Consider the following 16,290-nt stretch of genomic DNA (forward strand, 5'->3'; position numbering starts at 1 on the left):
CCCGGTCCGGGAAGATCCCACATGCCGCGGAGCGGCTAGGCCCGTGAGCCACAACTACTGAGCCTGCGCATCTGGAGCCTGTGCTCTGCAACGGGAGAGGCCGCGACAGTGAGAGGCCCGCGCACCGCGATGAAGAGTGGCCCCCACTTGCTGCAACTGGAGAAAGCCCTCGCACAGAAACGAAGACCCAACACAGCCAAAAATAAATAAATACATTTTTTTTAAAAAAAGAAAAAAAGAAAGATCATGGGAAACTCCCTGGCGATCCAGTGGTTAGGACTCCACGCTTTCACTGCCCAGGGTCCGGGTTCAATCCCTGGTCGGGGAACTAAGATCCCGCATGCCACGCGGCGTGGCCAAAAAATAAAAGAAAATAAAATAAAAATAAAGTGACCATGAAACAAAAATTTAAAGTACCTAAAATGGGACAGTTAGTTCTTTGGAACAAAAAGGAAAATGACCAAAATGATCACGTCCTCCATAAAACAGTAAATATAAAAATGGTAGATCCCTTTTAATCTTTTTAAACACAGAGAAGGAAGAAAAACTTAACTGAGACAATTCAGAAGGTGAGCCCAGGGACTTCCCTGGCGGTCCAGTGGGTAAGACTCCGCACTCCCAATGCAGCGAGCCCGGGTTCGATCCCTGTTCGGGGAACTAGATCCCGCATGCATGCCGCAACTAAGAGTCCGCATGCCACAGTTAAAAAAAAAAAAAAAAAAAGACCCCACATGCTGCAGCAAAGATCCTGCGTGCCACAACAAAGATCCTGCGTGCCGCAACTAAGATCCAGTGCAGCCAAAAAAAATAAAAATGAATAAATAAATATTACACACACACACACACACACACACACACACACTCTACAGGAAACTAACTTTAAAAAAAAAGATGAGTCCAATGTTAGACAAGAAAATGACTTCTGGGATTTGTACCACAATGTATTTATTCCCCATTGTCTTATCTCTGATGCTGTCTCGGTAAAGGAGGGGTGGTGTGGGGAGAAATGGTGATCTCTCTTTGTAAGGAAGGAGGCAATAATCCAAGGCAGAAAATCAGCAGTCAAGGAAAACACCTGGAAGGTATGTATCCCTCTAGAGATGTGCTATCCAATACGGTAGCCAATAACCACAGGTAGTTATTTAAATTTAAATTAATCGAGATTAATTAAAAATTCAGTTCCTCAGTAGTTTTAGCCACAGTTCAAGTGTTTAGCAGCCACACGTAGTGACTTTTGCAATGAAGAATCACAGATATAGAACTTTTCCATTATCACAAATTAAACTATGTTGAGTAAACTTTTAAATTCTCATGACCTCTTGAGCCACCACGGTAGTAGCTATAGCAAAAGAATGAACTAATCAATGGAAAAGAAACTTAAAGGAACATGAGCCAGGAAACAAAGGCCAATCCCAACTCTGTGTGAGCATTCTTCACTGCCAATCTCCAAGGATTTTTTTTTTTAATTAATTTATTTATTTGGCTGCGTTGGGTCTCCATTGTTGCACACGGGCTTTCTCTAGTTACTGCGAGCGGGGGCTAGTCTTCGTTGCAGTGTGCAGCCTTCTCACTGCAGTGGCTTCTCTTGTTGTGGAGCATGGGCTCTAGGCACGCGGGCTTCAGTAGTTGTGGCACGCGGGTTCCAGAGCGCAGGCTCAGTAGTTGTGGTGCACGGGCCCAGTTGCTCCACGGCATGTGGATCCAACCGGACCAGGGTTCGAACCCAAGTCCCCCACACTGGCAGGCAGATTCCTAACCACTGCGCCACCAGGGAAGTCCGAATCTCCAAGGATTATTGCTACAAGAGTATCCCCACAGAACAGAGTACCAATGTAGCCTGCCTGAGAAAAAGAACACAGAAAAGGAACGGAGAAGTACAGTTTTATGATATAGTAAAGTTAAAATGCATACACAAGACATCTGGGACGCAGATTCTCAGAATAAATTAGTAAAATTACAAAGAGCCTAACCCACTATGAGTACAGTGACCTTGCCTTAATGATCAACTAGCATCATCTACCTGTCATGTTACATATTCTTACAGAACAAGTTATTTAAATAGCTGCATAATAGCCCATTGAAATGGAATCATACAATTTCTCTCAACATCTTCATAAAATTGGCTTTTGCCTTTTTATTTCTGTATTTTAAAAATACTGAAATATAGCATGAAAATCTTTATACCTCTTAATACATAATGCTAAAATTTTTCCATTGCTACCAGAAATGTTTAAAAACACTAAATTCATCAGTCTCACCAACATATTGGAGAACTATGACCTAATCACTATGAATACCTTATTATTACTAAAACAGCTGAATTTCTTTGCTTACTAAAGAAACACTCCTCATAGTTTTATCATCTGTATTTCTTCCTGAGTGACTCATCTACTTAGGGTCCTATGCCCATTACTAAAACTGACCTCTGATGATGACTACACATTGCATGAACTGTCAGAATTCTGATAATTATATGTGTATATACCTCCTTAATGACTCAGCTTTTGTGTATGTGTATTTTAATTCTGTATTCTTACTGCAATATTATTTGTTTCGAACAATTTAATTTTCATTTTGATTTAACCACATATGTATTTATGAAATTCTTTGCTCATTCTTTTCTTGCATCTCAGATTTTCCTTCTGCCTAAAGTTAATCCTTTACAGTTTCTTTCTCATGGCAAACTTATTGTTTGCTAAAAATTCTTTATTCTTGAAAGATACTTTCAACTAGGATAAGAATCTGGGTTGACAAATACTTCCTGTCAGCACACTGAGGTTATTTCATTATCTTTTGGCTTCATTTTATTTTGGCTTCCATTGTTGCTATTCAGAAGTCATCCAGAATCTCTTTTAAAGGTAATCCCAATCCTCACCCCTGCTGTTTTTAAGATGTTTTCTTTGTCTCTGGTTTTCTACAGTTTCACTCTGTATAGTGTGTGTGTGTGTAGTGTAGATTTCTTCTTATTCAGTACATTTATCATTCACTGGGCTAAGGATTGTCATCTTTCAGTAGTGGCAAATTCTCAGCTATTATCTCTACAGGTATTGTCTCTGTCCCATTGTCTATCTCCTATCCTACACAGACTCAGACTAAATGTATGCTAATCCTTAAATCTCTTACCCTCTTCTGAATTTTTCTCATTTTTCCTCCCTGACTTATCTTTCTTCTGACTTATCTTCCATTTCACTAATTCCTTCTTCACTTGTACTTATTCTGTTGTTAAAACCACCCATCAGGTTTTTTATTTTGTTTATAATTTTCATTTATACAATTTCTATTTGTTGCCATGTCACATTTAGAGTTTCCTACTCCCTAAAGATTTTCAAGCTCGACATATTTCTTTAAACATAGCACGGGTAGTTGTTTTACAGTCTATGATAATTCAAAAATCTCAAGTCTTTGCAGGTGTATTTCTGATGTTTCTCATAGTTCTAGCTCATACTCACGGTTCTCGTTCCCATGTATGCCTGATTGTCTTTTACTGTATGCTGGTCATTTCACATCAAAACACTGTTTTAAATATGAGACCTGGTATCTGGGAACAATGCCTGCCTGGGATCACCGTAATCCGAAGCTTCAGGTTCCTCTTCAGGTTCCTCGGATCACCCAGAGATGTTAACCCAGACCACAAATAGGGATGCAAGCTGGCTTATTTCTTTTTTTTTTCTTTTTTTTTTTTTTTTTGGCTTATTTCTTAATCAGCCTTAACCAATTTGAGGTCTCAACTTATTGAGGGGAAGGGTCTATCTGTCCCCTGAATTTTGTGCAGATTCTGGGCTTTGATTTCAGCCTCTCATCTCACATGGTTTTCAAAACTCAAGTTCATATGATGAAACTGGCAGATGCCCTTAGGGCAAAAGAGTTTCCCACTTCTACTATTAGTTCCTATTTTCCTTTTTTTTTTTTTTTTTTTTTTTTTTTAATTTTGCCTGCGCAGCAGGACTAGCAGGATCTTAGTTCCTGGTTAAACCCATGCCCCCTGCAGGGGAAGTGAGGCGTCCTAGCCACTGGACCACCAGGGAATGCCCCCATTCTCCTTTTAATATTAGCTTCTCATAATAGCTCTTCAAAATTCCTATCTTATCAACTTTTTGGTATTTTTACAAAAGTTTTGTTTTATAATTCTAGAACATTCTTATTAGTCCCACCAACTCTGGGAACCACACCTTACTTAAAATAGTCTTCTATTTTCAAGAACAATTTATGAATTAGCCAGAACTATCTTACACTGCAAGGTTACAAATACCCAATTCAAACCACCACAAGTGAACAAAGGAATTTTTATTGTTTTATTTAACTATCCAGTCTAAACACTGCACTGATTCTATACACAGCTAGATCGAGGAACACAAGAGATATCATTAGAGTTCTCTCTATTCCCTCCCTGCAGGCCTCACTTCTTGAGCAGATGTGTTTCTTTCCTAAGACAATGGTGGCCACATGCATCTTTATGCTTACCACACACCTACACTGTGATCCTAGAGGCAGCGGACTATCATATCTTTCTGCTATTTTTTGCACAAAAGTTCTGGGGATTTGTGTCACGAGCCTATCCCAAGCCCACGTGGCTAGTCAGAACAAGATTACCTGGGATACACTGTGATTCGCAGTCTACCCAGAACCACGTGGAATAGGATGGTAAGCAGTTAAAAGGCAAAGCATGACACTGTTATCAGGAGAAAAGGGTTGATAAAGTGTGCCAGTACACAAAAACAATAGCTACCAGAGTCACTGTTATCAGGAGAAAAGGGTTGATAAAGTGTGCCAGTACACAAAAACAATAGCTACCAGAGTCCGTTCCATTTTCTTCCCCATTTTTTTCAATTTCCTTAATTCTTCAATTCTGAACTTTTTTTTGACTTCATTTTCTGTTTCCTTGATTTGATTTTAATTCTCCTTTAAGTTTAAAGCTGAACTTAAAAAAAAAAAAAAAAAGCTGAACTTAATTGGCCTGTTGCTGTTTCATCTTTTTATCTTTTATCCTGTCAGCTACTGTTTAATAGAAGCAATGCCTTCTTTTATGTCTCTGAAAACAGACTCCAGCCATTCTTTAAAATCTTCTTGTGTTTCTTATTGGAGATCCATTTCAGGGATTAGGTTTATCTGTGTCCTTACTGTACTGATCCGTTCTACCTCAAAATAAGCCCATAATTAATTCTATGTAAGTGTTTTTATTTGACCACACTTTTGCTTTTAATTTATTGATCCTTGCTGTTAATGCTGAACAGCAAAAAATAAAAAGAGATTTTACAATGAGTCAAAGAGAACTCTAAAACACTTTCAGGGACCTTCCTGGTGGCGCAGTTGTTAAGAATCCGTCTGCCAATGCAGGGGGGCACAGGTTCGAGCCCTGGTCCAGGAAGATCCCACATGCCACGAAGCAACTAAGCCCATGCGCCACAACTACAAAGCCTGAACTCTAGAGCCCCCAAGCCACAACTACTGAGCCCACATGCCACAACTACTGAAGCCCGCGCACCTAGAGCCCATGCTCTGCAACAAGAGAAGCCATCAAAAGGAGAAGCCCACGCACTGCAACGAAGAGTAGCCCTGGCTCGCCACAACTAGAGAAAGCCCACGCGCAGCAACAAAGACCCAAGGCAGCCAAAAATAGATAAATAAAATAAATTAAAACACTTTCACACAGGCCATCATCACTCTAAGAAAAAACTGAGATTCTCAATATTTCTGATTATGTTGATTTCTAAAATATTCTAAATTTTCAACGTGTTTCTGCTTCAAATTAAGGTTCAGGTCAGACTGTTCAGTCTGTGGGAGGTGGGGGGTGGGGACCCATAACACTGATCTGGTTTCTTTTATTCCATTTATGTCTTATTTCTTTTTTGTGGTATTATTTTGTTATTTTCAACAAACATTTCTCCATTTCAATCTTAAAACTTACAATTTTAGATAAAGAAGAAAATTCAAGGGACTTCCCTGATGGTGCCGTGGTTAAGACTCCATGCTCCCAATGCAGAGGGCCTGGGTTCGATCCCTCGTCAGGGAAATAGACCCCACATGCATGCCAAAACCAAGAGTTCGCATGCCACAACTAAGAAGCCTGCGTGTCGCACCTAAGGAGCCCACCTGAAGCAACTAAGCCCCGGTGCAACCAAATAAATAAATATTAAAAACAACAAACAAATCTGTCTCTGCCACTGCTGCCTCCTAAAAGAGGCTTCTTCTACAAAAGAGCCCTGTCAATGCATCGTGCTCCGTAATTCTCTTCTCCAAACCAAGCATCCCCAGTTTGTCCCGTGCTTTACCTGTAGCATGATTTCCAAAATATTCCTCAGTGGCACCATTCTCAAGATATTCTCTAGTTTGTCCAGGCAATGTCCCAGAAGTGGACAGAACATTTTGGATGAGATCAGTCTGCCAGAGACTACACTAGGACCTGTAGCTCCCAGAATTTCCTTATTTCTTGCCTATTAACACAGAGGAATATTTTAATACACGTCTCTAAGAGCTTATCTCTATAGGCTTAATAGGTATTTTCAAAGGGAATAAATTAGGTTGGTGTTTCGTCAGAGGTTCCATTTTACAAATATTTAATAAAAGAATACAAAGTATCACAATTTATATTAATATGGTAACATATTATAATAATATATTTAACATATACACCTCAGCAAACAGAAATAGAGCCAAAGAGACCATTTAGAAAGAAAATCAGAAATCCCTAAAACAAACCTTTGATCAAGATTGATTTTTAAAAGTCAAGGCTTTTAAGTTTTCATAGCAGGCTATGCTTACATTTTAAGATACTAAAATTTTTATTTCTTTCTGCTGAAATAAAGCTGGTAATTCTATCAGTAAACACCAAGTGATCTCTGGGAAGAAACAAAATATATTTGAAAGGTTAAGATTTGAAGTGATCTGCAAGTGTGTTTATTTTTATACTTAAAACTTTATACCCTCTCCACCCCATTTCCAAAATACTGTTGAGATAGCTAACAAAAATAGCTAAATTTTATCTTTTTTAAAAAAGCCAGGTGAAGGGAAGAAGGATAAAATTTTTAAAATGAAGGCATGGAAAGAGAGTCTGCCCAAAGGTGGATCACACAAGTTCAATACTGAGCGTCACAGCAGCCAAAACACTGTCTTTGAAACAAACAAACAAACACCTTATCAACTATTCAGGAAGACCCACAACTTTTCTTGGCACTAGTTTGAAATTTTTCACAAATGTGTAAGTTATACTTTTAAATTGACAGTGCAGATTTTTTTAAAAGTAGCAGCTTTCTCTGCCAATACACAAAGATGTGCCCCTTTGTCCTTACTTCAGATTTAAAAAACATTTGGTAGTTGATAAGCTGGCTCACTTGTTCTTTTTCTAACTTTGTATGAATTGGAAGAGGAAATGAAAATCAAGTAACTGTGACCTAAAAGTTCCATCTTTATCTTTTTAACATATTGTTTACAGAAAGCAGGCAACAGAGCAAAGCTATTACGAATAGCAGCTTTGGAATCATGACAAATTCTGAATTCAAGTCCTAGCTCCAGTATTAGATATGGTTGACTGTGGGATTCTTTAATCCCAAATATACTAATCCAGAAAATGACAATAATATGTGTACTTACCTCACAAGGTTGGTATCAGAAGCTATTAAGTACCTGACAGAGTGCTTAACACAAGCATTCAATAAATTAAGCATTTAATTTTGTTTTTTTTAAATATTTATTTATTTATTTGGCTGCGTGGGTCTTAGTTGAGGCACGCGGGATCTTCATTGCGGCATGCAGGACCTTTAGTTGATCCATGCGGGATCCTTAGTTGCAGCATGTGGGATTTTTAGTTGCAGTATGCAAACTCTTAGTTGCGGCATGTGGGATCTAATAATTCCCTGACCAGGGGTTGAACCCGGGCCCCCTGCATTGGGAGCGCAGAGTCTTAGCCACTGAACCACCAGGGAAGTCCCAGCACTTAACTTTAAATTTAATTAGGGATTTCCCTGGTGGCAGAGTGGTTAAGAATCCACCTGCCAGCGCAGGTGACACGGGCTCAATCCCTGGTCTGGGAAGATCCCACATGCCACGGAGCAACTAAGCCCATGCGCACAACTACTGAGCTTGTGCTCTAGAGCCTGCGAGCCACAACTACCAAGACCATGCGCCACAACTACTGAAGCCCGCGCGCCTAGAGCCTGTGCTCCGCCACAAAGAGTAGCCCCTGCTCACCGCAATTAGAGAAATCCCGCGCACAGCAACAAAGACCTGACGCAGCCAAAAATTAAAATAAATAAAATAAATTTAAAAAATTTTTAATTTAATTACTTATTTTTAAAATACACATATATGTAATACCTATTTATCTACCTATAAACTCTCCAAATCCAAGTCTGACAAATGAAAATTTCCCAAGTAACTGCTTTAATACTGCTAAATAAAATAACCTATCTTCTGATGGGGCAGGAAAAATAAGAAAGTTGTCAAAATAAATCACTGCTTTTATTTAACCATTTATTTTTTTTCCCAGCTTTTTTTTGAGATATAATTGACCTACAACATTGTGTAAATTTAAGATAAACAACAAATCACTGCTTTGAAATATAGTATGTGCACCTTTTTTTTTTTTTTTTTGTATGTGCACCTTTTAAAGCATACATCCAACAAGCATGAAAATTTGCTTATATCAAACCTACTCCTCAAAGATTGTTTTACAATTTAAGTTTAAAAGTCACCTTGCGCCAAATACCAAAAAAAGTAAACTAGACTGAATATACAAACTGAACTAAGGAGTCTTTATTGTGAAGCTCTCAACAAACAATAGAATTTGCCCATACCAGCATTCTCCTAGAAATAGACTGTGTTCTGGGGGTTGTGTTCTGAGGGCGCCACACAATACCTAACCCACCCAGAAGGCCTTCAGTATGTTGGGTAAGTAGATAAATGAGTACTGTTCCAAATGTGGTAAGGGATCTCTTCTTTTCCAAAGCTTAAAACATAGACAATGAATAGTGAACAATAGTTCAAACACTCATTTTGTTATTATAAAGAAAACTGATTTTCCTATAGGTAAGACTACAAATAAAGAAAAAAATTATGAAGTATCTAGTTGGGTAAAGTGACTACCCCACTGCTTTACAACATACCCTAAGAAAAAGTACTCTAAAAGCTTTACAGAAGCAATCAACACAACAAAAATACATAATCAGAAAATAATTAACATATAATAAAAAAATACTATGGTCTCTAGAGACAGTGTATGCAAATGGAATCAAAACACACATCAATTTTCCAAAGTATGGGACCTATACAATCAGAAATCTTCACAGGCTCAGTCTAACCAACCAGGGCTGATTTTAACCAAATACCCTAAATAGGATCAAACTCTTCATTACTCTCCACTTCTATAATTATACCATAATATAGTCATATACAGTACTTTAAAAAAATTACTTCCTTTGCCATACTATAAAAACAAAAACTTTAAAAATCACTATAACGATCAAAAAGGATGGAAATTCTGACACATCCTAAAACATGGATGAACTGTTGAGGACATTATGCTAAATGAAATAAACCAATCACAAACGGACAAATACTGTCCAAATAATTCCACTTATATGAGGTACCTAAAACAGTCAAATTTGGGACTTCCCTGGTGGTCCAGTGGTTAAGACTCCACGCTTGAAGTGTAAGGGGCACCAGTTCCATCCCTGGTCAAGGAACTAAGATCCCACACGCCTCACAGCAGGTGCCAGGCGCTGGAGGGAAGAGGGAATGGGAATTACTCTTTAACGGGCAATTTCAGTTTAGGAAGATGAAAAAGTCCTGGAGATGGATGGTGTGATGGCTGCTCAACAACGTGACTGTACAAACTGTGCACTTAACACTGTGTGTTAAGTTCTATGTTATGTATATTTTACCAATTTTTTGCTACTTTTTTTTTTTTTTTGACGGTGCCACATGGCGTGCGCGGCCCCTGCAGTGGAAGCGCGGAGTCTTAACCACTGGACTGCCAGGGAAGTCCCTACCACAATTTTTAAAAAATCACTATAAGGGGACTTCCCTGGTGGCGCAGTGGATAAGACTCCACGCTCCCAATGCAGGGGGTCCGGGTTCAATCCCTGGTCAAGGAACTAGATCCCACATGCGTGCCGCAACTAAGGAGCCGGTGAGCCACAAATAAGGGGCCCGCCTACTGCAACTAAAACCCAGCGCAACCAAATAAATAAATATTTAAAAAAAAAAGAACCTATGTCTATACCCACTAAGCCATACTCCCTCTCTCTCAATTATAAATGCACTTTGCCTCAAGTTACTTTTTAAATAAACTAACTCTTTTAAAATCCTCTATAATTTTTCATCAAGTTAAACCAAGGAACATGAGTCAATCCGCCATCAACTCTGAGAGTCCCTGGTTATATGGAACTTTCTTACTTTCCCACTAGATCAAAGTGTTTAAAGCAAAGGAGTAGTGCCAGAGACAGGCATGGGATATGAACACAAGGATTGCAGAAACAAAGAGCAAAAAACAAAAACCAAAAACAGGGAAACTGCATCGTTGAGCATTCCAGTAAAGGAAAGACAAGAAAGAGGGAAAATGATAAAGGAAGAAAGAGGTAAGAATGGAAAATGAAGAATATTAAGATAATACCTTCAGGGCTTCCCTGGTGGCGCAGTGGTTGAGAGTCTGCCTGCCAATGCAGGGGACATGGGTTCGAGCCCTGGTCTGGGAAGATCCCACATGCCGCGGAGCAACTAGGCCCGTGAGCCACAACTACTGAGCCTGCGCATCTGAAGCCTGTGCTCCACAACAAGAGAGGCCACGATAGTGAGAGGCCTGCGCACCGCGATGAAGAGTGGCCCCCGCTTGCCGCAACTAGAGAAAGCCCTCGCACAGAAACGAAGACCCAACACAGCCATAAATAATAAATAAATAAATAAATAAATGATTTTAAAAAAAAAGATAATACCTTCAGCACTTCTGATGTATCCACATGATTTCTTCCGTAATTTTCCCATAATTTTTAATACATCCTCTAAAATACTAATCCTTAATTTTACTCTCCCAGGCAGGTAGCCTCAGCTACACTTTGTTTAACCAAATTTTATTCTTCATATTGCTATGCTGCCATTTAAGCCCCTTGATTACAAGGAAACTCAACTCTACAATTATAATGAATTACTGATTAATTGCATTTCCTACTTTCTTTCAGTTAGTAACAATGAATAAGCTTAACCCAAATAAATGTAGACAACTTTTGAAGAAAAATGGTACCAATGACCTTTGGTAAACTGCTATTAATAAAATTCATGGTATTTATCTTTCAGGTAGATTACCTCATGCATTTCGGGAAAAGTGAAATACCATTCTCAAAGGGTACTACTTCTCAAACAGCTCTTCAAAAAATGCTTTCCCTTAGACATACATAAAAATTACTTATCAGCATCTGTTTAAGCCAGTGATTAAGACAAGTTCATGTTAATTATACCACAGCAGTTATATGAAGAGGATTGCAATATTTTTAAAATTCATGTTTTCAATGAAGAAAGAAACAACGGTAGAACTGAATTAGGTAGAATGCAATGCAAATAGCTGCACACCAGTAATAACAGAAAAGGTTAAGTGTTTTATTTACTGCTCCTTTAGATAATAACAGGCTGGAGCGGGGACCTTGTCTTTTATATTTTATGTTTTGGAACACACCATTGATCTATGGATCATCAAAAAAATGATAGAAGAGAGACTTCCCTGGTAGCAAAGGGGTTAAGAATCCACCTGCCAATGCAGGGGACACGGGTTCGATCCCTGGTCCAGGATCACATGCCGCAGAACAACTAAGCCCGCGTGCCACAACGACTGAAACCACGCGCACCCTAGAGCCCGCACGTCGCAACTACTGAGCCCGCCTACTGCAACTACTGAAGCTCACGCACCTAGAGCCCGTGCCCCACAAGAGAAGCCACCGCAATGAGAAGTTGCGCACCACAACGAAGACCCAACGCAGCCAAAAAATAAATAAATAAAATTTTTAAAATGATAGATTACCGTAAACTAATCCCACTCCTACCTGATTTGAGATTACTTACTTTCCTCAGAAAGAAATCCATTACACCAAAAAAACTAAAAATCATTCTCACCAAGTCTTGTGCCCCAAGAAAAAGAAGCCCAAAGCCTACATTTTAATGACGAAGTCTTTGTAGCCATTTTCTTAAAAGTTAGCCAAATCATTGGTGCATGGAACTGGCAGGAGGGAGGAGTTACGGAGCTCCAGCAGCTCTGCCTGCCCCGGCCTGGCCCAGCCTACCTCAGGTCCAAGCTCAGGTCCTATCTTTAGGCTTTGGTGAGGATAGGATGCTACAGGCATCACTTGAAAGAGATAAATGCCTGTGCCATGAAAAAATTAATAAATGAATGAGAGGGGGGAAAAAAGCCAAGATTAGATTTCTAATTGTATTCTGTACTCAAATCCATGGCTCCTTTTTAAACTGGAGACCTATTAAACTTTAATTTTGTAACCAACGCTAAGAAAAATTCTTAACTCTCAGTTTTCCAAGCAATCTACAGTAAGCAGTACGAATTACTTTTGGTTCTTTAAGATCTCATTTTAAAGTAATGAAGAGCAAGCATCTAGAATAAACTTCCCTCACAACTTAACTTCCTACCGCGGTGAACAGCTCGCAAAGCGTCGGTCCTGGGAGCAGCAGCAGCAGCACCTGGGAACCAGTTAGAATCGCAGATTCTCCGGCCCCACCCCAGACCTGCAGAATCAGAATGTCTGGGGCGGGGCCCAGCTATTGTGTTTTAACAAGCCCTCCAGGGGAGGATGACGCTTGCTCGGGTTTTCAGAACCACTGGCTTAGGGGTTAAGTCATACTGCCTAGGTTCAAATCTTGGATTCAAGGTTTACTTGCTGGGTAACCAAGAGGTAATTACTCAGCTTCTCTAGCCTTGTTCCTCATCTATAGGAACGGGGTTGTTATGAATATTAAATAAGAAAAACATACCTTAAGTGCTTAAGAGCGATGCCAGGCATGTAAACATTATTCAAGCGTTAGCTGTCGCTACTAATATAAACAAAAGCACTTTGACGGCTGTAGACTGGAAGGGGGTGAAAGACAAAGACGGAAAAGGCTTAATCCTTACCGCTCCAGGAGTTTAATACCTAGTGTCTAGGTCAGACACGTGTATACAGAGCATAACCAAACCCACTCCAAGAGGAAATAAAGACGCCAGCCTAGGAGGGGCAAACAAGTTGACTGTATGAAGAAGCAACAAATTCTGACCCAACGTTATAAGATATGGCTTTAAAGAAGTAATTGCATGTGAGCAAGAAAGAGTTCCACAGCCTCAAGCGAAGAAAAAGTTATTCCAGCCTACAGGTGTGAGCCAAGATCCCAAGAAGCGGGAGAAGCTAAAGTGCAAGGCAGTAGACTACAGTGGCTGGAAAACAGACAAAGCAAAAATATGTAGTAGGAAATAAAATCGGATATCCCAAATCCTAGGGCTTAGCGGGGAGGGGTGAGGGGGGAACACCCGGCCTCCTCAGGGCACTCTACGGCACTCTCATTTGCAAACTAACTTCCCCTTTTGTTTCCTGAACACCCGGAGACCACTTTTATGCAGTGGCCCATCAAGCCATTGTCTGCAGCAAAGTTGAATGCAGGAAGGTGAGAAGTCTGCCCGGAGCCCCGCATTCCGAGGAGTGAGCACCACACCAACAGGGCCCAACATCTAAACATTCTCAGACGCAAATGAGCGCAAAACCGTAACATTAAATACAAAAAAGAAACTCACTATTAAAAGGCAAAACTTGGATAAGCACAAGTAGCGGGGAAAGAGAGCAGTTTTTTGTCTTCTTCCCCGAACCCCCGACCGGGTGCTGGCAGAATCCAGACGGCTTATTTTCACAGCCTGCAGGCTGAGGTTTTCCTTCCGGTCATTGTGTTTATTTCCCCCAAAAGAGCAGGCCCCGCGGGGCAGGCGCGCCGGCTGGGCCGGGGACAAAGCCCACTCCGGGCTCCACCTGGGCGCGGGTAGGGGCGGGCAGGGGCAGCGGCGAGGAGGGGCGGCGCTCCGGGGCCCGCCCGCCGGCCCGCAGTTACCAGGCAGCGCGGCACCGCCCCCGCCGCCCGCCGGCCAATCCGGCGCGTCTGCTGCCCGGGCGCACGAGCCCCGGAGACACCAGGCCGAGCGCGACCCCACGGCTCGGGCCTGGCACCGCGCGCGCACCCGCATCGCCGGAGCCGGCCAATCAGCGGCCGGGCATGCGCAGCCCGCAGGCTCGCTCGCGCGCGGGCCTCACGCGTGAGGGGCCCCCCCACGCCGCGCCGGCGCGCGCGCCCCTCCCCCACGCACCCAGGCGCGCGCGTGCAACTGTCGTCCCCCGCGACCGCGTCTGCTCCTGCCCCACCCCCAACGCCGGCGGGCCGGGGTTGGGGGGGGGCCTGTGGCCCCCAACACGGCCGCCGACGGTCCCCGGACCCCTGTCAGTGCAGGCCCCGGAGGGAGCGAGTCTCAAATAAAGACCGTGCTCGCGATGGCAACCGGGGCGGAGGACCGGAGATGAGGCGACAGGGACTCACCCGAGTGCAGCCGCCTCCAGGCAGCGCCGGGGCTGGGGGTGCTGAAGGGAAGCGAGTGTGGGCCGCGCGCGAACTGCGGCTGCGGCGGAGCACCCTCGGGCTGAGGCTGGCTGGCGAGCGGGCAGGAGGTGAGAGGGCGAGGGGCCCGAGCGTCTCGGCCGAGCTCCTGTCACCGCCGCATGGCCGCCCCGGCAGGGCCTCGCTCAGCGCCTAGATCCGCTCACAGGGGACCGAGGGATAAGCCGGGGTAACCGCAGCAGGCGGGCAGCCACGGCTGGAGAGCGCGTGCGGGAAAGCGGGGGGGCGATCGGCGGCCCCTTTCCTCTGCTCTCCGAGCTTCTCTCTCACCCTCCTCCTCTTTTTTTTTTTTTTTTTTTTTTTTTTTTTGTTCCTCGAAGGCGCGCTGCGCGTGCGCACCCGCAACACCGCCCAGCGGGAGTTGTAGTCTCTGATTCGTCCCCACCAACGCGACGGCGGGGGCACTGGACTACGACTCCCAGGAAGCCTCGCGCCGACAAGCCCAGAGCCCGAGGACGCGGCGAGCGCGGCGCCCGGCCCTCTCGGGCAAGGACTGTCAATGGAGGCGCGGGTGGTGGGAGCGAGGAACATGGCTGCACCTGGGGCCTGCGCTGCTGCTCGGGTGGGGGAGGGGAGCCGGGGCGCAGGGATGAAAATCCAGGCCGGGCGAGCTCCAGCCTGCTCCCTGCCGCTCTGCAGCCGGCCTCAGCCACAGTCCAAGGCTCGCACTCACTCTTGCACCCGAGATTCCCTGCAAATTGAGAGGTCGGACCACTGCAAAGGCCGGAGAGTCCCAGGACGGCCTGCCGCCTTCCATGCTCCGCCAAGGGACTTCCTCCGCCCTGCACCACCCTCCGGAACACAAAGAACTCCTGTTAGTTTTGAAAGCTTGCCTCAAAAGCGGCCAAAAGAGACTGTTGCCCCAACTTTGGATGGGTGAGGGAAGGGCACCCTTCTGTTTTTATTCACCCTTCAACCCCCAGGCTTTGCTCACTTTCACTCAACATTTAGAAAGTTAAAGTGGAAAAGCCATGGAGGGGAGCAGAAAACGTGGTTTGCAGCCCGTTTTGTTCTGTCAACCGCTAGGCAATTTTACTCAAGCCCCTCCCCCCGATAATTTTTTGCATCTCAACTTTCATTAGCTCGTGAATTTCGAAAATGGTGAGACGTTACTGTTCACCCAAGTTAGAAGTTCAAAAAACTCGAGCCCAGAGATTTTAGATGTTTATGTAAAGAACAAAATCGAGTGATTTTGTGATGTTTCTCCCCACCGGAGATTCGGGCCCCGCCGGCCATCCTCCCCCTCCCCCTCCTCCTCGGTAGGTGGCGACCACGGCGCTTTTTCCAGCCTTTGTCGCTCGCAAGAAAACTTTCCGAGCAGCTAGTCTTTTGATGTAGGTCCAAAACCTTTCCTTTGAATTTGGGTTCACAGATTGGCGTTCCCCATCTTCTTTCTTCCGTCGACCGCACCCATAATGCCTCGTCTAGAATGTCCATGTTGGATTTCTTTAAAATAGATGGAGAATTTAAAGGTCCCTGCGAAGCAATCTGATTACAGAAGACTTCCACATTTTTCCCATTTCCCTTGCAATCTTTTACAGTCATTTTGTCTTCACCTAAATCGATTAGAACTCTCCTTTGTCAAGTCTCTCCGCAGCGTTTAGTTTTTCATAAGGACAATTTTTGCCCTCATATTTCTTAACATTTTGGAATATTTAATTAAATGCCGTCTTC

At 43.2% G+C, this 16,290-nt stretch overlaps 1 protein-coding gene across 9 annotated transcripts in view; it reads right to left on the reverse strand.

Annotated features, from left to right (window-relative positions):
* GTF2I (general transcription factor IIi) overlaps positions 1 to 14,893 on the reverse strand; it is a 96,029-nt gene extending 81,136 nt beyond the window's left edge. For 8 of the 9 annotated variants that reach the window (XM_059898830.1, XM_059898829.1, XM_059898826.1 and 5 more), the window contains exon 1: positions 14,539 to 14,893. The gene's annotated coding sequence lies outside the window, so the exon portion shown is untranslated. Of the gene's footprint in view, positions 1 to 13,750; positions 13,861 to 14,538 lie in introns of those variants that run through there. The other variant, XM_059898823.1, reaches the window with a different exon arrangement.
* Positions 14,894 to 16,290: the final 1,397 nt, after the last annotated feature.

This window comes from Balaenoptera ricei, chromosome 15 (genome assembly GCF_028023285.1).
Source record: "Balaenoptera ricei isolate mBalRic1 chromosome 15, mBalRic1.hap2, whole genome shotgun sequence".
Lineage (NCBI taxonomy): Eukaryota > Metazoa > Chordata > Mammalia > Artiodactyla > Balaenopteridae > Balaenoptera > Balaenoptera ricei.